Source organism: Bos grunniens, chromosome 9 (genome assembly GCF_055505025.1).
Source record: "Bos grunniens cultivar Pamir isolate PY7600 chromosome 9, Bosgru_T2T1.0, whole genome shotgun sequence".
Lineage (NCBI taxonomy): Eukaryota > Metazoa > Chordata > Mammalia > Artiodactyla > Bovidae > Bos > Bos grunniens.
This window is the reverse complement of record NC_141173.1, coordinates 46,005,099-46,029,296: the sequence shown is the minus strand read 5'-3', so window position 1 is coordinate 46,029,296 and position 24,198 is coordinate 46,005,099. Positions and strand designations below refer to the sequence as shown.

The window sequence follows — 24,198 nt, the reverse complement described above, 5'->3', positions numbered from 1 at the left end:
AGAATGGCCCCTGCTCGCTGCAATTAGAGAAAAGCCCCGGTGCAATAGCAAAGACCAAGCATAGCCAAAAATGGAAAAAAAAAAAGAAAGAAAGAAAGATCCCACGTGCCACAACTAAGGCCCAGCACAGCCAAATAAAATAAATATCCAAAATAAATAAATAAAATCACAGGTTTGATCAAGTGTTTTCCCATTACCTGAAGAATGAAGTTCAAACTCCTTAGGATGATACATAAGGCCTTTGCTATTAAAAAAAAAAAAAAAAAAAAAAATATATATATATATATATATATATATATAAAACACAAAGTAAATCACTGCCAAACCTTATTCCTCTCTGTATTATACATCCACATCCTTGTCATTTTTCCATGAAAGCATAGAGTGCTTTCCCGCCCTGACTTTTGACTTAGCCATGTGATTACTTTGACTGAAGGTATGTTAGGAATGTGGCATGAATAGAGGCTTGAAAGGAGCTTGCATGGTTGGGCTTGTGCTTCTGCCATCACTCTAAGAACATACCCTGATTGCCTTTGTCCCTGAAATCTGAGCCCAGAATGAGATATGTGGGTTAAGCAGACAAGCCTGAAGCAGAACTTCCTGGCCAACCACAGTCTAGATCAGTTGCTCACCAGTTGACCTGCAGACTCAATGAACATGAAAATAAATGCCAATTATTGTAGGCCACAAATATTTTGTAGTTATTTTTCAGCAAAAGATGATAGATATAATAATTAATATTTTAGTCCTTATTTGATGCCATGAACTATTACAACTATAAGCTCATTTAACTTTCCTAATAACCTAATAAAGTCTTTCTTATATTGTTAGGATGGGAGAGCTGATATTTAATGAGCTTATGTTATTTGCTGACGTCTATAGACCAGGTACGGAGAAGGCAATGGCAACCCACTCCAGTACTCTTGCCTGGAAAATCCCATGGATGGAGGAGCCTGGTAGGCTGCAGTTCATGGGGTTGCTAAGAGTCGGGCATGACTGAGCGACTTCACTTTCACTTTTCACTTTCATGCATTGGAGAAGGAAGTGGCAACCCACTCCAGTGTTCTTGCCTGGAGAATCCCAGGGACAGGGGAGCCTGGTGGGCTGCCATCTATGGGATCACACAGAGTCGGACACGACTGAAGCAACTTGGCGGCAGCAGCAGCATAGACCAAGTAAGTGTGGTGGATATGGGATATGAATTTGGATATATCTTTCCTCAGTTCACATCTTCATTTCCTACTGCTCCATCTATTTATTATATTTTTGCTTTGGCAATAACATATTCTAAAATATCACTTATATCTCCAGCCTTTGCATGTTATACCCCATGAGGCACCTACTACATGGTAGACACTCAATAAATATTTATTGAATGGCTAATGGCCTGTCTGGAATGCCTGTTTTGTCACCTAGGTAATTCATAAATAATTTTCAAAACCTGGCTTATAGATCACTTCTTTGTAAAGATTTTCCATCTCAGATAATTTTCTCCTTGTGCTTTGCACAGTCAAAAGTTTTACCTTTCATTTGCTGTTGTTGTTCAGTCATCCTGTCATGTCTGACTCTTTGCAACCTCATGGACTGGAGCACCCCAGGCCTCCCTGTCCCTTACCATCTCCCAGAGTTTGCCCAAGTTCATGTACATTGCATCAGTGATGCCATCCAGCCATCTCATCCTCTGACGCCCTCTTCTGTCCTCAATCTTTCCCAGCATCAGGGACTTTTCCAGTGAGTCAGCTGTTCACAACAGATGACCAAAACACTGGAGTTTCAGCTTCAGCATCAGTTCTCCAATGAATATTCAGGGTTGATTTCCTTTAGGATTGACTGGTTTGATCTCCTTGCTGTCCAAGGGACTCTCAGGGGTCTTCTCCAGCACCACAGTTCAAAGACATCAATTCTTCAGCATTCTGCCTTCTTTATGGTCCAGGTCTCACAACTGTATGTGACCACTGGGAAGACCATAGCCTTGACTATATGGACCTTTGTCAGCAGAGTAATGTCTTTGCTTTTCAATACACAGTCTAGGTTTGTTATAACTTTCCTGCCAAAAAGAAAACATCTTCTGATTTCATGGCCATAGTCACCATCCACAGTGATTTTAGAGACCAAGAAGAGGAAATCTGTCACTACTTCCACCTTTCCCCCCTCTATCTGCCATGAAGTAATGGGGCCGGATGCCACGAACTTACTTTTTTTTAATATTTAGTTGTAAGCTTGGTCTTTCACACTCTTCCCTCACCCTCATCAAGAGGCTCTTTAGTTCCTCTTCACTTTCTGCCATTAGAGTGGTATCGTCTGCATATCTGAGGTTGTTGATGTTTCTCCCACCTATCTTGATTCCAGCTTTTAAGTCATCCAGCCTGGCATTTCTCATAATGTGCTCAGCGTATAGATTAAACAAACAGGGTGACAGCAGACAGTACTGTCGTACTCCTTTCTCAACCTTGAACAAATCAGTTGTTCCATATAGGGTTCTAACTGTTGCTTCTTGACCCGCATACAGCTTTCTCAGGAGACAGGTAAGGTGGTCTGGTATTCCTATCTCCATAAGAGCTTTCCACAATTTATTATGATCCACGCAGTCAAATGCTGTAGTCAAATGGTGTAGTTGATGAAACAGAGGTAGATGTTTTTCTGGAATTCCCTAGCTTTCTCTATGATTCAGCAAATGTTGGCAATTTGATCTCTGGTTCCTCTTCCTTTTCTAAACCCAGCTTGAACATCTGGAAGTTCTTGGTTTGCATAATGCTGAAGCCTAGCATGCAAGATTTTAAGCATGACCTTACTAGCATGGGAGATGAGTGCGATTGTCCAATGGTTAGCACATTCTTTGATACTACCCTTGGGAATTGAGACGAGGATTGACCTTTTCCAGTTCTGTAGCCACTGCTGGGTCTTCCAGATTTGCTGACATATTGAATGCAACACCTTGATGGCATCCTCCTTTTGGGTTTTGAATAGTTCTACTGGAATTCCAACGCATTACCTCTCATACTAAATCGAAATTATTTTATGACACATTTGGCTTCCTGATCTTAAGATTTCTCAGTGTTAAGGTTCACAATAATTCATGTTGTATCCCTAGGGCTAGTCTGGGCACATGCCTAATAAGTGTATGTTTTTATTCTAAGTGGTCTTTTTTTTAAATCACCAAAATAGTATGCGATCTAAGCTTCCAGGAAATTTCAACAAATTTAAGTATCATGACTATCCAGCACTGCTATCCACATTCAAAAGCAGTAACTAAAGACTGACTTAAAAGTAGTGTTTCAAGAGGTTCAGGAAACTCCTCACCTGCACCCTAGGACTCATCACCTCTCCTCCATGACCCTCCTGAAAATCACTGCATCGAGCAGGATGTTATGAAGAGAAAGCACCATACTGTGAAGGGCATAGTTGCATGGGGGAGAAGATTGAAAAGCCTGTGTTTAGTTTCAAAGTTTTAGACTGGTTTTTCTTAACCAAAGCATTTGAAATACAGAGTTTTATAAGGAGAAATAAAATAACCCATGCTTAGAAGTACTTTTAAAATAACTTATTATGGAGAGGGATCTAAGATGGTGACTGTGGAACCAGAAACCACCTCTACTCCTAATTCCTACCTGCAGAGAAAAGAGAAATCTATCAGGAGGTGGCTAATCCAGAACAATATATGAAACATCCCTTACAGAACAGATGGGCACTCTGGCTTTTTAAAAATGATAAAAGCAAAACTTGGCAAAAGCAAACCTTCAGCTGATCTCTAAGTTTGATACTCTTGAAGGCTTTTGGGCTCTGTACAACCATATCCAGTTGCCTAGTAATTTAATGTCCAGCTGTGAATACTCACTTTTTAAGGATGGAATTAAGCCTATGTGGAAAGATGAGAAAAACAAACAAGGAGGATGATGGCTAATTACACTGAACAAACAGCAGAGGTGAAGTGATCTCAATCGCTTTTGGCTACAGATGCTGCTGTACCTTATTGAAGAATCTTTTGATGATTACTGACTTCCCTGGTGGCTCAGACAGTAAAGCATCTGTCTACAATGTGAGAGACCTGGGTTCGATCCCTGGGTTGGGAAGATTCCCTGGAGAAGGAAATGGCAACCCACTCCAGTACTCTTGCCTTGAAAATCCCATGAATGTTGGAGCTTGGTGCAGGCTACTATCCATGGGGTCACAAAGAGTCGGGCACGACTGAGCGACTTCACTTTCACTTTTCACAGTGATAATATATGTGGTGCTGCTGTTAATGTTAGAGCTAAAGCTGATAAAATAGCAATATGGACTCTTGACTGTGAAAAGAGAGACACTGTTACACATAATAGGGAGGGTAGACAATCAGATTGATTATATTCTTTGCAGCCAAGGATGGAGAAGCTCTATACAGTCAGCAGAAACAAGACCGGGAGCTGACTGTGGCTCAGATCATGAACTCCTTATTGCCAAATGCAGACTGAAATTGAAGAAACTAGGGAAAACCACTAGACCATTCAAGTATGACCTAAATCAAATCCATTATGACTATACAGTGGAAGTGAGAAATAGATTTAAGGGACTAGATCTGATAGACAGAGTCCCTGATGAACTATGGATGGAGGTTCATGACACTGTACAGGAGACAGGAATCAAGACCATGCCTGCCAGGAGCCAGCATGAGGACCTCCGCCTGTGGCAAAGGTCATGAGGAAGGAGGTTCAACATATGGAAAGGCGGGATTGAGCCTCAGGAGTCCTCCTGGAAATTCTCGAGCATCTACCCCCAAAACCAGAGACTGCCTACTTTACTACTTTGTGCTCTCACCTACACCTCTGACTTTACGGGGGGCTGTCCCCCACCACCTCTTTCGGAGAAGGAGTTAACTTAGAGCTCCAGTTAATAATAATTCCTGGGTGTGATAGGAGTGTTTCAATCTACAAACTCCTCTGAAGGTTCTCTAGCTCGCCTGACAGGCTTGTCTGGCCACATGTGATTGTTCACAGCCTCCCAACCGTGAGAGGCACGAGATGCTTTAAACCTTCTAAAAACAGATTCTTTTGAGAAGTTAGAAAATTATTAGTGTAGTATAGTGGGCTGATTAGAAATTGTATTGGTGAAGGATTTTTCATTTGTTGAGCCAATGTTTACTGCTAAGTCTCCATATCCCCTGCCCTTATACACATTAATGAATATATAGAAGAAATAAGTATTAACCTTTGATATTAATCACGTTAGACCTTAGGCTAAGCAAATTCTTTCCTTAATTAAAACCCACTACACCCTCACCCTATAAGAATGTAACTTTATCTGGTGCCTTCGGAAGGTGGCATTTGTTTTAAGAATAATCACCCCTGGAGAAATAAGTGTTCTGGTTGACTGACTGTTGTCACAAGGAGAGGGTCATAAGTTGTCAGCATGCCCCCTGGCCAGAAGATGATGTAACACCCCTAAGACCTCTGTATACATTTGTATGAAGCACCTGACTTTAATAAAAGTCAGGACTGCTGACCCCGCGTGACTTTTGTATAACATCTCAGTGTATAAAAACAGACCCTGGAAAAATAAAAAATGGGATCAGTTCCTCGAAAGACTGGTCTCCCCATGTTGTTCTTTCTCTCACCTTCTGGCTGAATCCCCATCTGGAACGTGGAGGCTCGTCAAGCCTACTAATTATGCCTGGGCTTCTAAGATCTGACTGGGGAGGCCTTAGTGTCTCCTCTCCTTTGGGAGAACGGGAGGACGCCTGTGGCCTACATAGGTGATGTAAATTCCTTATTTTGGAATTTTATTGGCTTTCCACGTAAACCAAGTTATTCAGCCTCTTTTCTCCACTGAATTTTCTCGATGAGCTATCCTTATTCTATTACTCTTTATAACTCTAATTAATATTTAATTAAAGCTATCGTATCCTGATCGCCGAAGCCGTTTCTCCTTCGAATTTCCCTGGATCCACTGGGGCTGGACCCCGGCATATGCCCAAGAAAAACAAATGCAAAAAAGCAACATGGCTGTCTGAGGAGGCCTTAAAAAGAGCTGAGAAAAGAAAAAAGGAAAGATATACCCATTTGAATGCAGAGTTCCAAAGGATAGCAAGGAAAGATAAGAAAGCCTTCCTCAGTGATCAATGCAAAGAAATAGAGGAAAACAATAGAATGAGAAAGACTAGAGATTTCTTTAAGAAAATTAGAGATACCAAGGGAACATTTCATGCAAAGATGGGCTTAATAAAGGACAGAAATGGTAGGAACCTAACAAAAGCAGAAGATGTTAAGAAGAGGTGGCAAGAATACACAGAAGAACTGTACAAAAAAGATCTTAATGACCCAGATAATCATGATGGTGTGATCACTCATACTTACCTAGAGCCAGACATCCTGGAATGTGAAGTCAAGTGGGCCTTAGGAAGCATCACTATGAACAAATCTAGTGGAGGTGATGGAATCCAGTTGAGCTATTTCAAATCCTGAAAGATGATGCTGTGAAAGTGCTGCACTCAATATGTCAGCAAATTTGGAAAACTCAGCAGTGGCCACAGGACTGGAAAAGGTCAGTTTTCATTCCAACCCCAAAGAAAGGCAATGCTAAAGAATGCTCAAACTACTGCACAATTGTACTCATCTCACACGCTAGTAAAGTAATGCTCAGAATTCTCCAAGCCAGGCTTCAGTAATACATGAACCATGAACTTCCAGATGTTCAAGCTGGTTTTAGAAAAGACAGAGGAACCAGAGATCAAATTGCCAACATCCGCTGGATCATCAAAAAAGCAAGAGAGTTCCAGAAAAACATCTATCTCTGCTTTCTTGACTATGCCAAAGCCTTTGACTGGGTGGATCACAATAAACTGTGGAAAATTCTTGAAGAGATGGGAATACCAGATCACCTGACCTGCCTCTTGAGAAGTCTGTATGCAGGTCAGGAAGCAACAGTTAGAACTGGACATGGAACAACAGACTGGTTCCAAACAGGAAAAGGAGCACATCAAGATTGTATATTGTCACCCTGCTTATTTAACTTATATGCAGAGTACATCATGAGAAATGCTGGGCTGGATGAAGCACAAGCTGGAATCAAGATGGCTGGGAGAAATATCAATAACCTCAGATATGCAGATGACACCACCCTTATGGCAGAAAGTGAAGAACTAAAGAGCCTCTTGATGAAAGTTAAAGAGGAGAGTGAAAAAGCTGGCTTAAAACTCAACATTCAGAAAACTAAGATCATGGCATCCGGTACCATCAGTTCATGGCAAATAGATGGGGAAACGGTGGAAACAGTGTCAGACTTTTTTGGGGGGACTCCAAAATCACTGCAGATGGTGACTGCAGTGATGAAATTAAAAGACGCTTACTCCTTGGAAGGAAAGTTATGACCAACCTAGACAGCATATTAAAAAGCAGAGACATTACTTTGTCAACAAAGGTCCATCTAGTCAAGGCTATTGGAGAAGGAAATGGCTACCCACTTCAGTATTCTTGCCTGGAAAATCCCAGGGATGGGGGAGCCTCGTACGCTGCAGTCCACGGGGTCGCTGAGAGTCGGACACAACTGAGCAACTTCACTTTCACGCATTGGGGAAGGAAATTGCAACCCACTCCAGTGTTCTTGCCTGGAGAATCCCAGGGACAGGGAAGCCTGGTGGGTGCTGTTCATGGAGTCACAGCAGTCAAGGCTATGATTTTTCCAGTGGTCATGTATGGATGTGAGAACTGGACTATAAAGAAGACTGAGCACAGAAGAATTGATGCTTTTGAACTGTGGTGTTGGAGAAGACTCTTGAGAGTCCCTTGGACTGCAAGGAGATCTAACCAGTCCATCTTAAAGGAGATCAGTCCTGGGTGTTCATTGAAGGACTGATGTTGAAGCTGAAGCTCCAATACTTTGGCCACTTGATGCGAAGAGCTGACTCATTTGAAAAGACCCTGATGCTGGGAAAGATTGAGGACAGGAGAAGGGGACAACAGAGGATGAGATGGTTGGATGGTATCAGTGACTCAATGGACATGGGTGTGGGTGGACTCCAGGAGTTGGAGTTGGACAGGGAAGCCTGGTGTGCTGCAGTTCATGGAGTCGCAAAGAGTTGGACATGACTGAGCAACTGAACTGAACTGAGACAAGGAAAGGTTAGAACTTCCTCCAAAGATAGCTGTCCCATGAAGGCACAGCTACTAAGAGTGGCTCCACCGTAAAAAGTAGGTGTGTTGTTTAAGACGACACCTTCTGAGTATTCTCATAGGAGACTGTGTCAAGCAATCAATATTTGGGAGCTGAACCAAAGCCTATTCAAAAGCACATTGGATGGCATTTAAATTTGATTTCCATCTAAATGATGTTAAGAAATAAGGGAAGCCTCAGTTACCTTTATCCTGTATTTCTGTGTTTATATTTTTTTAAAAAATTTTTGGCTAGAGTGTCCACTGTCCACTGGGGCTTCCCTGATAGCTCAGTTGGTAAAGAATTTGCCTGCAATGAGGAGACCCCAGTTCAATTCCTGGGTGGGGAAGATCCCCTGGAGAATAGATAGGCTACCCACTCCAGTATTCTGGCCTGGAGAAGTCCATGGACTGTATAGTCCATGGAGTCACAAGGAGTGGGACACAACTGAGCGACTTTCACTAGGTCTACATCACTAGGTCCACTGTCCTTCAAGAATTCGAGTAGGCATCATCTCCAGAATCCATAATGTTCCTGGCCCATTCTGTAATAGCTTAATTAACCATTACAAACACATTTGATTCATCTACAATAGTAAAAAAAAAAAAAGAATTTGCATTTCTGTGCCTTACAAGAGAACAATTCTGTTTATATTCCATTGTATGCAGGAGCACATTTTGCTAGTTTGAAGGAATATGATGCACACAGTTTTCTAGCAGTTCTGTTTCTTTTTACAGAATTGTCTGTGTTGTACTCTTGCTGATGGCTGCTAGATTTTGTTTCCCTACTTGACAACATTGATGATTCTAATGATAACATTAGTGATTAGTGATAACATGTTAGTGATGGTTAATGTTAGTGATAATGTTAGTTAATGTTAGTGATAACATTAGTGGTTTCAGTTTTTCATTTGTTTTGCTTTTCTTTTTTTTTTTTTCTGTATGTAACATTAGTGAAGCGTACAGAAATATGACACAAAGGTGAAATAAACATTAATCTGTGCATTCTTTGGTAATTTTGTTTGTTTTTTGTAACTACAAAGCCTTGCTACAAATTTATGCATTTCTTTCAAATCAGTGATCTGTTTGTGTGATTTTCTAGACAAAGTTGTGGATTATAAAAAAAAAAAAAACCATGATAATTACATTCCTAATTAGAATTGTCATGCTCAGTCACTTCAGTCGCATCCAATGCTTTGTGATCCCGTGTACTGTAGCTCAGCAGGTTCTTCTGTCTGTGGGATTTTTCAGGCAAGAATACTGGAGTGGGTTGCCAAGCCCTCCTCCAGAGGATCTTCCTGACCTAGAGATTTGAACCTGAGGCCCCTCGTCTCCTGCACTGCAGGTGGATTCTTTACCACTGAGCCATCAGGAAAGCCCCAATTAGAATTAGTATCTCTGTTCTTTAACTCTGTTTTTTAATGCTGTATTTTAACACTTTGTACTACATAGGTTATTTTGCTTTGGTTAAAAAAATAGCTAAAAAATAAAAAGTATAAAAGCGGTCCCACTCACATTAAGATAATGTACAAAAGTGTAAACAAAATGTGTACCATGAATTGTCTTTTAGACAATAAATAAATAAATCACTTAAGATAGAACTCGCAGAAAAGAATTCCTGGATAATACTTTAATAAAGAACTTTATTAAAGTGTAACCACTAGATGTCAGCACTTATGAACGGCAATCCTGCCCACAGTTCTGAGGTCCGTGTCATTTTTTTTCTTTATTATGATTGATGAAAAAAGATAATTGGTAAATAAATAAAATGTTTGCTTGAAATACATAAAATACTATATTTAGAAAATAATAAATTCAATTATGACAATTCTCAAAACAAGAACAAAATCTCAATTTAAGTGACCAGTTTGCAGACCCTGGAGGTTCACAAACTGACCTTTGCCAGGACAAAATTCTAAGTGCAAGGATTCTCCACAAGCAATACCGAATCATCTCAATCAAATAAGTGGAGTCTGAATCTGTCTTTGGGATTTCCTTCAGGTCATGAGAGCAAGATGTTCTTCATGAAAGAACCACACTAGTTATGGTCCTGCACACGTGCTGCCTGTGTAGCTTTTTGGCACCTGCCCAACTATTTTCAGTCTCTTCTTTTAGATTTAGGTCATGGAATCACTGAGTTCCCTAGTGCACCTCTTTTGCTGCACAGTCAACAAAACAAACCAAAAATCACTGCACCAACAGAATGCTTAAAATACGAAAGTTGTTTGCTTGTTTTTCCTAGAATATAAAAATCCCTCTTGGGCTACTTCAAAACAGCAAAACCAAGTGAGAAGCACCAAGAGAAAGGAGCATGGCAAAGGTGTGTCGACTGGGCGGGGTCTGTGAGCCTGGCTGAAAGTACTGCAAGTCTAATTAGCTGCTTAATGAACCATTATTAAGCTGTCTGGGGTTGAGTGAGGAATGTACACACTTGGCTCAGCTGACTGGCATCATTTTGCTCCGAGTCTGAAATGAAACAATAGAATGTGTTAGGCCATTAGATATTTTCATAGATAGCCTCAGAGATCTCTTCTGTAACAGTTCTACAATATGCGAGGCTCTATAATACAGCTAGTCTGTTGCATCACCTGAATTTAGTTTTAAGAAAATGAAAAAGGCTTTTCTCATTTAAAAATAAAAATATGGCAAAAATCATACCACAGAATTAACGTTTCTATTGAGCATGTCTTATGACAGAGAAGGAAAATAAGGCACTAATCCTGCTTTCCATTTTCCCCAGCCTCACCATTTTGTTTGCATGCTCTGAGAATTTTGTCCCAGACTATTAGTTAAATTATTGTTATACACCAAGATTTTCTTTTAGTGATTTTAAGATTTAGATTCTGCCTTCTAAGTGTAATTACCAGAGTTATTTGAACTTAATTCTGTGTTTAAGTGGGTTCAATGTATATCGGCAGGTCTTTCCTACACAACTTGATCATATGTTTTCCTTTACATTTTAAAGATGAAAAAATAAATTCTTAGAGTGCTTTTGTTTACTTGTTTTAGTAAATACTATATGGACAGTTAGAGATAGAATTTGGGTTATTTGACATTCTTTCCTTGCTTTGTAGAGTCCTTATTTTCTTTAATCTAGAATCAAAGAAATTTTGTAAAATTTTGTTCTTCCAAAGTGTGCTCTTCATCCTCTAGTCCATTCTGGTTTTGTTCTAGCATTTTTGCACAGGTTTCATAGGAGTGTTTCTTGCAATTTGCTGAAAAAATAGTGTGGTAGAATCATCTTAATGCATGTCTTTACTCACTTGGGGACCTCTGAATCACTACCTTAGAATACAAAGGTAGAGGTTTCATTTTGATGCTTTTTATCCTATAATCAACCAGTCCCCTTGTTGCCTAAGGGTGGAGGCGTGGGTGGGGTTAAAAGCTTCTGGCTGAAAGAAGCTTTAGGTTAAAAAAAGAAAGTCCACCACTGTCCAGGTATGCCAAATTGTGAAGAGTATTTTATTGTTCTTATTCAGTGGAATGTCCTTGGGTATTGGCTTTTTCTCTACTTTAAGGATGAGTCAAAATTTGCTTAAATACACACACTACTATATATATAAAATGGGTAACCAACAATGGGTATAGCACAGGGAACTAACCTTAATATTAAAAGAAGAATTATTTATTTGGCTGTGCTGGGTCATTGTTGCTGCACAGGCTTTTCTCTAGTTGCACAGAGCTGGGGTTACTCTAGTTGCAGAGAACAGGCTTCTCATTGGGGTGGCCTCTCCTGTTGCAGAACACACAAGAGCTTTAGGGTGTGCGGGCTTCAGGAGCTGTAGCACCTGGGTCAGTAGTTGCAGCTCCCAGGCTCTAGAGCACAGGCTCAGTAGTTGTCGCGCACAGGCTTAGTTGCCCTATGCATGTGGGATCTTACCAGACCAGGGATAAAACCTTTGTCTCCTGCTTTGGCAAGCGGATTCTTTACCACTGAGCCATTAGGAAGCCCTAACCTCTATAGATTTTATAATAATCAATAAGGGAAAAGATCTGAAAAAGAGTACATATACATACATGCATATATATGTACACATACATATGAATGATTGTGCTGTACATCTGAAATTAACAGGACATTGTAAATCAACTATACTTCAATAAAAACAAATAACAATGACAACAAACAAAACCCCAAAGACTTTAGTTGAGAAATCAGGTCAGTGTGACACTGATTGGTTAACCATTTTCGTTTTCCCTTCTTTCCTTCCTTTCCCTCCCTCCCTTCCTCCCTCCTTTCTTTCCTGATCCTTTTTCATCCCATTATTTTTGTTCCTTTGCAGCAAATTTGACTTCCAACATAGACTCCTCTCTCTCTCATACTTCAGAGCCCTCTTGCCCTGATTAAGAATCCAGGTTGTTTTTATTTTTAGTCACTAAGTCATGTCGGGCTCTTTTGTGACCCCATGGACTGTAGCCCACTGGGTTTTTCTGTCCATGGGATTTCCCAGGCAATAATACTGGAGTGGGGTGCCATTTCCTTCTCCAGGGGATCTTCCCAATCCTGAATCCATATCTCCTGAGCAACTCAACTGAACTGAGGGACCACAGGGTCTGTTACAACTGATCATCTGCACTAGAGAATGGGCTCCAGGCAGCTTGGTCTCTGCCGTTCTTGCTACCGCCCATGATTTTAGTCATGCACTTTCAAAATGGGGGTACAGGGAATCCCCTGGCAGTCCAATGGTTAGGACTCTGTGCTTCCACTGCCGAGGGCGCTGGGTTCCGTCCCTTGCCTAAGAACTAAGACCCTGCAAGGCACTTGGTGCGGCCAAAAATTTTTTTTAAATGGGGGTACACTGGGCAGCTGAATATCTTGATTTACTTCTGATAATAACTACAAATGACCAAAACTATTGGAATGCTTTGTTGATGCTATGTAGAAGTATATACCAAACTCGTATCTCTGAAAATTCTACTTGGTACATTATGTCCTCTATCCTGTTTTAAACTTGTTTCATTTCAATAACTTTAAGATTAAAGTTCAGAAAATTAAGCAGCTTTAATATTTCAGAAAATAAAATTTTAGTACCAGAAATTTACATGTGGAATGGTTATGTATAAATAAAAATACCTTGTAGAAAAATGAATAATGACTAAAAAGAAATAGCAATAATAAAAATTTTTCCAAATGAAGATAAATACACTAGAACAAGTACACAGGCCAAGAAAGGGCACTAATCTTATTGGAATGCAACAAAAATTGTATTCAATATAATCTAATTATCAATTTGAAGAAAATATTCAAGAAAAAGAGGTCTAGGGCCTCTTATTGAATTAACTGACTTTACAAATATTCAAATATTTGAAGATGCTGGGACTCCTTTTGCATTTATAGATGTGCTCTGATTTTCCCAATCATCATGAAAACTATTACAGCTCAGTAGACCACAGGCATCAATCATTGGCCCTTGAAACAACCTCTCAAGTGTTTCTGTGAGACAGTGATTATATTGCAGATGCTCACAAACACACAGATATTATAACCTGAATCAGACAATTCTCTCATAATACACTAATCATTATTAAAACCCCTTTCCGGTTACCTGTTCAGCTTAGTAAGGATGCCTGCGCTTCAAGCCTTTAGGGAACCCTGAAGAAACTAGAGAGTCTAAAGATTTTGAGCATCTCCACAACACTCTGAATCCACTGTTTATTTTATGGCCAATTGCCCCACAGCTTTATTTTGAAGGTAGGAACATCACCATAGCAAAGGGAGTTGTTAGATAAAAACACTGTTCCATGACTCAATATCAGAGATGATATTTTTGTCCCAATTTGGCTTCTTATTAGTTGTGTGAAACACAGCCTTAATTGTCTCCTGTACATGTTTCTTATTACTGTCCAAACAACTTCTGGACTAATCAAACCATCCTCTACATCTCTCCCCAGCGTGTTTCTGGGAGATGATGAGAATTGGCCTGAGCTTCTACCTACTGTCAGGACCAGGACTCTCAAGTCCATTCCTTTGACCAACCCATGTAGCTCATGTTCTTCTTTGGTAAACACTGCAGGATTCTGTTCCTTGGCAATGCTTTCTGGGCTACTATTTTCACTGTCATTCTGAAGTCAGCACTCTTCTTTGCACCTCTAGCCATAACGTGCTCCTGGTCTTTGTTGTATTGACCCTACAGTGGAAGATACAGAGATGATAAAGTGTTCTTTATAAGTGGTACCATTTTGGCCTCCAAGTATAACTTTTACTATGAAATAATTCCCCATTCTACTGAACAGTCAGTCCCCTCTACGAGGGAAGGCACCAAATATGCTTTGTTCATTTTTTATCTCCATGACACTTCCTGACACATAGTAAGTGCTCAACAACATTTGTTCAGTGAATGTTTCAGGTCCTTCAAGGATTGGTTGGAGAATATTTACAACAACACTGCCTTTTAAAATAGACTTTCTGGTGGGCTTTTGGTCCAGACAAAATGGTATAGATTTGTCTGTCCAAGTACAACTATAAACCCTGGAAATAACAAAAGCAGCAACCATAGAGGACTCTGAAAGGTGAAAAGGGAAAGGCAGACTGGCTAGAGACCCAAGAAAAAAGGACCATCCCAGTGGCTGGGTATCTTATGATCCTCCCTACCCAGCAATGAATTTTGGACTCCAAAATCACTGCAGATGATAACTGCAGGAATGAAATTAAAAGACGCTTGCTCTTTGCAAGAAAAGTTATGACCAACCTAGACAGTATACTAGAAAGCAGAGACATTACTGACAAAGGTCCGCCTAGTCAAAGCTATCGTTTTTCCAGTAGTCACATATGGATGTGAGAGTTGGACTATAAAGAAATCTGAGCGCCAAAGAATTGATGCTTTTGAACTGTGGTGTTGGAGAAGATTCTTGAAAGTCCCTTGGACAGCAAGGAGATCCAGCCAGTCCATCCTAAAGGAAATCAGTCCTGAATACTCATTGGAAGGACTGATGCTGAAGCTGAAACTCCAATACTTTGGCCACCTGATGCAAATATCCGACTCACTGGAAAAGACCCTGATGCTGGGAAAGATTGAAGGCAGGAGAAGGGGATGACAGAGGATGAGATGGTTGGATGGCATCACTGACTCGATGAACATGAGTTTGAGCAAGCTCCAGGAGTTGGTGATGAACAGGGAAGCCTGGAGTGCTGCAGTCCAATACTCAAGTATTCTTGCCTGGGAAATCCCATGGATAGAGGACCCTGGTAGGCTGCAGTCCATGGGGTCACTGAGAGTCGGACATGACTGAGCAACTTCACTTTCCCAGGCAAGAATACTCGAGTGGGTTGTTGTTTCCTTCTCCAGGGGATCTTCCCAACCCAAGGATCAAACCCATGTCCCCAGGATTGGCAGGCAGAATCTTTACCACTTGAGCCACCAGTCTTCAGACCTCTTTTCCTCTTTAATAACAGAAGAAAAGCACCATTTCCTAGCCACCTGTGCACCTAGGTTTGGCCAAATGCCCAGGTTCTAGCCAATGGGATGTGCCCAAAAATTATACAAGTACTTGACAAAGCTAAGCTTGTTTACTATAGCCACACTATGGATTAGGTGCTGTCCTATGAACTTTACATGTATTAACTCACTTGTGCCTGGTACCATCAAGTCCATTTTCCAGATGGGAAACTGAGGAACAGCAGGATAAGTAACGTGTTATTACTGAGGGCACAGAGCTGGGAAATGGCAGCGCTGGGATGAGAAGCCAGGCTGTCCAGCTGCAGAGCCTGCTCTGACCTGACCACCAAGTTTTCTATTAGTTCCACACAGCTTCTTAGATATCAACTACCCCAGACTCAGGTTTGAACTGGTGGAAGACTCGGTAAAAATGCAGAAGCCCTAACTTACCTCCTGATTTATTTTTCTTTTTGGCTGTGCCACATTGCATGTGGGAATCTTTGTTCCCCAACCAGGGATCGAACCCACACCCCCTGCATTGGCAGCTCGGAGTCTCAATCACTGGACCTCCAGGAAGTCACTCGCCTTCTGATTTCTGACCTTCTGATCCAGGATGCATCCTGAGAATCAGTGTGATACCATGTGGAGACAAGGCAGAGAGAAGTGGCAAGGGTGAAGTTGAATATCTCTGCTTGTGTTTTTTTCCCTCCTTATCTGAGGCCATTTAACAAAAGCACATACATAATGGTAATAATTGTAGCCGACATTAAGTGAATGATTAGTAGGTGCTAGACATTTAAAACACTTTCTAAGTGCTTTACTTATGCCTCAGTCACTCATTTCATCTTCATAATAACCCTATCAAGCAGGCACTATTTTTGGTCATCAATCCAAAGGTGAACATTTGATGATGTTGAAATCTCAAAAACTAAGGTGGCCCACAGCCAGGCTGTGGCCACAGCTCGGCTGTCTTTTTGTTACTTTCCAGTAGGATCAAGAAGGTTCTGGGGTCAGTCTTAGCTACAGCACTGTCCCCATCTTATAGATGAGGAAACAGGCACAGAGAAAGTCACTTGCCTGAAGTCACATAGCCAAGGAATAGTTGACGCTGTATTTGAATCTAGGCCATCTGGTTTGAAGGAGCAGATGTTCCTCCTTCCACCACTTACCACATGATCCAGGAGACCAGCACCAGGGTGCATCACTGAAGGAGCTGAAGAAGCAGATGAGCAGCGCTCTCTCAGGGCCCAGCTTCTGCAGGGCCACACCAAAGATGATGGCAAACACCACCAGCCCCGGGATGTTCACACCCTCCACCTCACCTCCTACAGGCACCTTTGGGCAAGAACAGATGGAAACAGGAAAGGACAGATAAACAAAATTCATTGAACCTGAATGACAGACCAAAAAAAAAAAAAAAAAATGCTGAAAGGAATATTCTGTTCCTGATGATCAGCAAGAACGTCTCTTTTGCTATGTGGTCAACTGTTATCTCTGCTTGATGCATTAATCTCAACCTTCATTCTGTATAGATGTTGAGGGGATTTCATCTCCCCTTTTTACTAATTTCATTATCACAAGGACCTAGCTGTTAGGTGCAAAGTTTTCTCCAAGGGCTCCTGAGTCTCTAAACAATAAAGGAAATTCTGTGACCTGCTTTGAGGTTCACATGGGTAGATTAATAAGCAATGTCATTTTCTGCATCCTTGCATCTCCTGTCCATCAGATATTTCTTATAGTTCTTCATATAAGATAGCATTGGGCTTCCCTACATGGATTCAGAAGCACAGGCTACTAGCTGGAATCTATGACAATTCTTTAAACTAAGTAAATGTTTAATGTAAATAAACTTTTATTGGGGGCTTCTCCGGTGGCTCAGATAGTAAAGGACCTGCCTGCAATGTGGGAGACCTGGGTTCAACCCCTGAGTTGGGAAGATCCCCTGGAGGAGGGCATGGCAACCCACTCCAGTATTTTCGCTTGGTGAATCCGCAGCTATTCATTATACAAAATGAAAAAATATACAAAATGATATAAAAGAAATACATCTTTTTAGGTACAAGTCACATTGCTTTCAGAGTAAATCTTAACTTACATCTATGATGATCTTTAGTTTTCTTTGCTACTGCTATGAAAAATAGAAATATCCCACTTCAGGTATTTTGGACCTGTTCACAATTATGTTTGCTGCTTCAATTTAAATGTTCTACTTTGGGAACATTATTCTAAAGCTTTACTTTAGCTATTTCAGTGGCTTTGCAACTTTATGTGGTCAAGGCTTAAGCTGGAAGTCTGTTGTTAACTAATTAGTTCTCGCTAATTACTTGCATATTCTAATTGCCCTAGCTATCTATGTCTGAACCCACCATAATCTCTGAGACCTGATTTCTTGGCACTTCTCTTACTGTCAGATTTGTCAGATTTGGCTTCCGTCTGTTCTGAAGCACGCCTGTTAAACCCTCTCCTTTCTGTCTCTCTTCAGACCATGAGCAAAACATGGAAACACAGACTCGAATCAAAAATCACGTAATATGACTCTTGCCACTTCCTTCTCCAAAACTCAAGGTGAGCTCATCATGGTTAGTCATATACCCACAATTCAACAAGAGCTATAGTGTTCTAGGCAAGGGGCTGGTCTGTTAAGGAAAGCAACCATACTTTCCAACCATCTTTCCAGTTAAGTCTGACTTTCCATCTTATATGCTGGGTTTTGTGTTCATAATACTTGGCATATTCTTTTTCCTGAGTTTAAATCTTAGTTTAAGGACCTACACATGTGTGTCCATGAACACACTATTTAATACCAACTCCTCCCCCCACCAAGTGTCAGTTTATCCATTTATACAGAAAGAATTATTTTGGTACCTAGAAAAATTGATTCCGTGGTAAGGACCAACTGTGATCAGTGATCACCTAGAATACAGTAAACACATGATAAATGTTGGCTGTTGTCACTCTTCTAATTTCTACTACTGAAGTAAGTTCTTCCTATCTCCTTTATTTACTAAATTATAAATGCTGTGAGGGTGGGACAGTCTCATTCCTCTCTGTATACCACTTTAGGAGGCTTCATCTGAAGCTGAGTGACTCCACCGTTAATGTCGCCATTGCCACAGACTGTCATACTATTCTATCCAGAACTCTCTGCTACATGGCAGCAAAAAAAAAAAAAAAAAAGCAAAACTCTCTGCTACACAGTCACAATACATACTCATACATATTCTAAATATGTCTCAATACAATTGTACTAATACCCATACCTGACTTGAAACTGTCTTCTAAAAGCATGGCTGGAGGCTACTACTTGTCTCTGTTCCCAGTCTCCAGGCTCGACATTTGAAGCAGTGATTCCAGGTAAGTGGGTCATTCCAAGGTCTGTATGGTGAGAAGTATTAGGAAGCTTGATTGGTTGTTGATCTAAGCCTTAGTTTTCAATCTAGCTTTTTAATCTCCATCTGTCTTGCTTCTCTGTATATATTGTAAGTGGTTCAGAACTGGGAAAGTAGAATGGAGTATTACTCAATACTTCATCAAGTCAGCAGAAACTAGTAACAAACCCAAGGCACAGTAAGGGAAGAAGAAAAACTGGTGTACAATAAGATATTGAAAAAGAGAGACTGAAATAAGGAAAGCAAAATAAAAAGGATATATTACTAAAATAACCACTAGTGTGCCTTAAGAATGGCACTAACAATTGCTTTTGATGCTATTCCTGACAGTCAACTGAGGAAGAGATTAGGTAAACATCAAAGTCTAGAATGCTGATCTCTTTCCTCTTGATTATGCTGTCTTTATTTACAGGTGGAAAATCAGTAATTGACCATTTATAACATAGAAATGTAATCCTAGATACAGATATTGGTCACTAAGGAACTTTGTCATGAACAGAAAAAGATTAACTGATGACTTTAACATCCACTCATTAAAAAAGTTTATGTATTTTATGCCTTTTGGTTCTCTTGAAGGTGTCCCAGAAATTATGATTCAGGGGAATCTGATTTGAGGTGTAAGAATTTAAACTTCTATTAAGCTCTCTGGGTGGTTTTGGTGTAGGAGATCTGTAAGAAACATTGAGGAGCCTCAGAATCCTCCTCTCTAAAGGGAATCTACTGTGCTTATTTCATAGATTTCTTATGAGATGAAAATAAGATAATGTCCGTGAATGCTTAGAACAGGGTCTGGCACTTAGGATTCATACATGTTAATTCTTTACCCATACCCCGTCTTTTCAGTTTTAGAAGTTATTTTCCACTATACAAAAATGTGGTGAATTACAATATAATTTCTCCCTAGTCACTTTACAATAAATACATTCTGGTTTTCAGCCAAATTTACTTCTGAATAGCTTTACTGACTGCTTAACATTAGTTTATCACCTGCTTCAGGTTAACATCCATTATTATATTGCGTTTCTAATAAATGGGAATCAAGATGGCTATCACAATATTTTAATTCAGTTGCATAATTTGAGCTAACTTGTTCATGCTTATCCTCTTTCTATATCATTTTATTTATTTATTTTTGGCTGTGCTGAGTCTTCGTTGCTGCGAGGGCTTTTCTCTTGTTGTGGAGAGTGCAGGCTACTCTCTACTTGTGGTTGCAGGCTTCTCATTGCGGTGGCTTCACTTGTTGCAGAGCACGGGCTCCAGGGTGCAGGGGCTTCAGTAGTTGTGGCACATGGCCTCAAGGCTCTAGAACACAGGCTCAATAGTTGTGGTTCATGGGCTTAGTCACTCTGCGGCATGTGGGATCCTCCCGGATCAGTGATCAAACCTGTGGCTCCTGCTCGGGCAGGTGGTTTCTTTACCACTGAGGGACGCTCCCATGATTATCTTAAATAACAAGGGAATTTAAGCTCCCATGCTTATCTTAAATACCAAGTGCAATTTGTACTTTAACACTAGCTTTCTAGCTTGATCTGTAGTGCTGAAAGCACAGCAATTTCAGTTACTAAGGTAAGACTAAAGGAGAAAATGACCCAGGGCAGATCTCAATTTGGAATTCTTCATGCACCAATTCTATATTTTAAAAAGTCAAGTGTTTAATATAATCTATGCTAAAGTTAAATAACAAGACAAGCTGTGTGCAAATCTGCAAAGTTTTGAGGCATCCTTTTTTTCCTTTTTTGACATTTCAAAATATGTTGCAACATAATAAATCCAATGTCTTTTTTTCCTCAATAATTCTATTTTTAAGGTCAGTCCCTGACCCCTCCGTGAATTTTTGTTGAGGGAAAATCTAAATGAAAATGGGCTCTAAAAATGAGTAGATACAGTTTCATGGCTATCGCCACCTACAAGTCTGAAGGGCACTTCCAGTTTAAAAAAAGAAAACCATTACAACAATTATTTAAAATATAGTCTCATATGTTGTGCTTCTGACGAAACTAAAAGCAGATGATGCCCGGCACTCCTTTTCTGCATTAAATGATGATTACACAACAGAGCCTTGAACTATACTGCCTTAGTACCTCTTACGATTTACATTTAGAAGAAGTTCTGAGTAATATTATTGAAGAGAGATGGAAGTACCTGAATTTATTTATATATATATGTCATTTGTTAACCTTTTGATTCAGTGGCTAGTGAATCAATCATAATTTTATGTAAAAAAAGATGGGTATGTTTTGAAGATTAACAAAGGGGCCTCCACCTATGTTGCCCACATACCACTCCCTATTCCCCCCATCCTGCAAGCAACTCAGAACAAATGTGTCTATCCTGAGAATTCTTGTCCTGTTGCCCACACTGGCCACCTCACTGGCAGAAATGACCATCACCGTCACCTTCCGGGTGTGTGCCCAGCTCGGGGGCCCAGAAGTTGCAAAGTCCAAATAGCTTGCAACCAAGTAAAGGCCTTAACCCAGCTGCCCACCCCGCAGTAGCCAACACTCACCATCCCCACCCACCAAGCCTCTATTCTATTTTGATACATTTATCTTGTATTTTTCTCAAATAAAGTTAGAAGCAATTGCCCCCTCCCTCCATAAATAACTAAAATTGCCTATCTTTGCTTCCTAGTTAGTAAGCAGAGGTAGGAGAAGTTGTGTGAGAAGCCACATAAAAAGAATTCTTGCCTGTGATTACATATGCACACGGGGCATGTGGGGCTTCAGTAGTTGTCGCATGTGGGCTTAGTTGCTTCACAGCATGTGAGATGTTCCTGGACTAGGGATTGAAACTGTGTCCCCGGCACTGGCAGGTGGATTCTTTACCACTGAGCCATCAGGAAAGCCCCTCAAGACTAATTTTTAATTAGCCAAAGCTTTTCAAACTCTTTACGTTTTACTGTATGAGGTAAACATGTAGTTGCCTTTTTAGTATTGCAAGACCCTGGATTTTGGACTTTCTGTGGCTAGTATTAATAAATCCTTTCTTGTCTCAAAGACTTGGGAGAATCGGGTGAAACTGGTGCAAGTATTCATCTACTGGATCTAATCCACAACTGTTTTTTTGTGTACCTACTCCAAAGAATAAAGCAAACACACCTGTCCTTGTGGGGCTAAATTAATACACAAAAATGATGCTACTGATGCACATCATTAAATCTTGGATCTTAGTTTTGCAGAAGTAAAGAAATGGGGACAATGTTGTTGTTCAGTCACCAAGTCATGGCCGACTCTCTGTGACCCTGTGGACTGCAGCATGCCAGGCTTCCCTCTCCTTTGCTACTTTCCAGAGTTTGCTCAAAAAGGAGGATACATTTTCTACTAAACTGTACTTTTCTATTTTCATTGTGCCCTTAAGCAATAGCAGGGCAGGATCAGGACTGTGCACTGTCCTTAGCATCCAACGTGGATGCTCCAATCCAGTGGTTTCCAAGTGGAAAGAGAGCAGAAGACAATCCAATGAGAAATGGAAAATACAAACTCAAAATTTGATTTTTACCTCATTATCTTAAATTTCTACTTTGTACATATTTTACAATATACATAATATACTTTTATGGTCTGAACATAGAGTTTTTGATTGAATCAGCAATAATATGCAGAAACCTATGCAAACAAAGTCAATTATTAACTCAAGGAAATAAAAATGCAGTACAGAGTAAGAATAACATGTCACTTATATAAGATTATGTTATATAATCTTAAATATATAAACATTCTTAATCATAGTCAATAATGTAAACACTGAATTACACATGCTGGGAAAAGGGGAGCAGCAAGAGAAAGTATAATGGTTTTAGTATAGAAGTATGCATACATGCTATAAATACATATATATACTGGAGGAGATATATGCTCATTGATGAGGTAAAACATACAATTTTTATACCATAGCTCTAATAATTTAAAATTCAATTAAAATGAAAAATTTAAAAATGAACTATAATGATTCTTTTAGAAGTTGGAGCTAGATGAGGCAGTTCAATTTAAAAAGTTGGGGTCTACAGTTCTGGGTATGACTATGATAGATACTACTGGCAAGGCTGTTGGTTGCATATAGAAAGATACTATTATAATAATAAGTAATCTTTCAACCAAGCATTCCTTTTCTCCTGGTTGGCTTACTTGACCAGACTACCCATTCAAAGGAGGCTTTACTAGTTATTTCTAGCCAACTGCTTTAAAGCTCTGAATTAGGCAGACTCCTCCAAAGCCAAGAAATTTAGGCATTAACAATTAAAAAAATAATAATTTTATTTATTTATTTTTGGCTGTGCTGGGTCTTCGTTGCTGTGTGGGCTTTTCTCTAGCTGCAGAGAGTCGGGGCTGGCTACTCTCTAGTTGCGGTGCACTGGCTTCTCATTGAGGTGGCTTCTCTTGTTGCAGAGCATGGGCTCTAGGGCGCGTGTGCTTCAGAAGTTGGGGCATGTGGGCTCCGTAGTTGCAGCTCCTGGACTCTAGAGCACAGGCTCAATAGTTCTCGCATAAGGGCTTACCTGCTTTGTGGCATGTGGGATCTTCCTGGACCAGGGTTTGAACCTGTGTCTCTTGCACTGGCAGGTGGATTCTTTACCACTGAGCCACCAGGGAAGCTCGACATTAACAATTTTTAAGTGATATCTGATTTCTCTAACTTTTTAGAAATTTATCTAATTTTTACGTAACTCATGAGATTTTATAAATCCTAATGATAAAGAGAACATTAGAGGGACTTCCCTGGTGGTCCAGTGGTTAAGAATCCATCTACCAATGCAGGGGACATGCGTTTGATCCCTGGTCTGGGAAGATCCCACATTCTGCAAGGCACCTAAGCCTGTGCTCTGCAACAAGAGAAGCCACCACAACAAGAAGTCCACCCACCACAACTAGAGAATAGCTCCCTTTTTCTGCAACTAGAGAAAGCCCATGCACAGCAACGAAGACCCAGCACAGCTAAAAATAAATAAATGAGAAGAATGAAAAACGTATACATAAACAGAGAGAACTTTAGAAATATGAAGATATTCAAATACATCTTATTAGAGAGACTAATATGGTGAACTACCACATACCTATACCAAGATTCAACAGTTAAGGTTTTGTTACCTTTGCTTCATTAGTCCATTCTCTCTCATTTTCTGGAGATATTTTTTAACAAATGAGTTTTCAAGAAGCAGAAAGATTTTAAATAGTGGTTTTCACAGAAGTAGCGTTGGTTTTCATAGAAGCAGCATTTGTTTTCATAGAAGTAGCATTTGTTTTCATAGAAGCAAGATTAATATCTTGTCATTCTTCACTGTTTTCACTAAAGTTTTTCAAAAAAGTAACACATTCA

The 24,198-nt window shown here is 40.1% G+C and overlaps 1 pseudogene; it reads left to right on the top strand.

Moving 5' to 3' along the window:
* Positions 1–3,563: 3,563 nt before the first annotated feature.
* LOC147365918 (eukaryotic translation initiation factor 4E-like) lies at positions 3,564–8,176 on the top strand (annotated as a pseudogene).
* Positions 8,177–24,198: the final 16,022 nt, after the last annotated feature.